Source organism: Penaeus monodon, chromosome 33 (assembly GCF_015228065.2).
Source record: "Penaeus monodon isolate SGIC_2016 chromosome 33, NSTDA_Pmon_1, whole genome shotgun sequence".
Classification (NCBI taxonomy): domain Eukaryota; kingdom Metazoa; phylum Arthropoda; class Malacostraca; order Decapoda; family Penaeidae; genus Penaeus; species Penaeus monodon.
This window is the reverse complement of record NC_051418.1, coordinates 12,678,207-12,678,820: the sequence shown is the minus strand read 5'-3', so window position 1 is coordinate 12,678,820 and position 614 is coordinate 12,678,207. Positions and strand designations below refer to the sequence as shown.

General features: G+C 32.9%; 1 protein-coding gene across 1 annotated transcript in view; it reads left to right on the top strand.

Moving 5' to 3' along the window:
• Positions 1 to 614, top strand: part of LOC119594050 (ubiquitin-conjugating enzyme E2 variant 2-like) — a gene marked incomplete at its 5' end in the record, with an annotated part of 9,050 nt that overhangs the window by 3,477 nt on the left and 4,959 nt on the right.

Genomic DNA, 614 nt, shown 5'->3' with positions numbered 1-614 from the left:
TATTCTCAAGAGATGTAAGTCCAATGATACCTCGGTAGTTGTGTTCGTAAGTAATGCAGTTGGTTAGATTCTATGATTTGTCTTACAGTAAACAAAAGTGCTCCCAATTGTCTTTATGAAGAGCTTCGTATCAGTGTAATCTAATGGCACAGTCGCACAACCACCTTATCACAAAAAAATCTCTGATAATATTTGCATACTTCAGTGATGTATACACTGTGTTGCAGGTTTTAATGGCTTGTGCATTAAAATTATCAACACAGTTTTGTTTCATATGCATAAACAAAATCATATAATGCATTTTAATTGTTTAAACTCAGCACTGAATTATATCTTAACTATATTATTTACCATGCTAAGGGAAAAAACATACTGGTAGATTTTCTTACAATGTACTCTCACAATCTGAAGTTTTGCCCCCCCCCCCCTCCTACTTTCTCAATAATAATCTTCTAGCCCAACAGTTATCTTGGGTAATTTTTTAAATGGTTATTTGAACCTATTTAGAATCAAAAGATTGCTGTTTATAGCCAGATCAGTGAAAAGGGGCTATACATATAGAATTCAACAAAAATTAATAGATTTGAAGGACAAAGGATTCGTTCAATTAACTC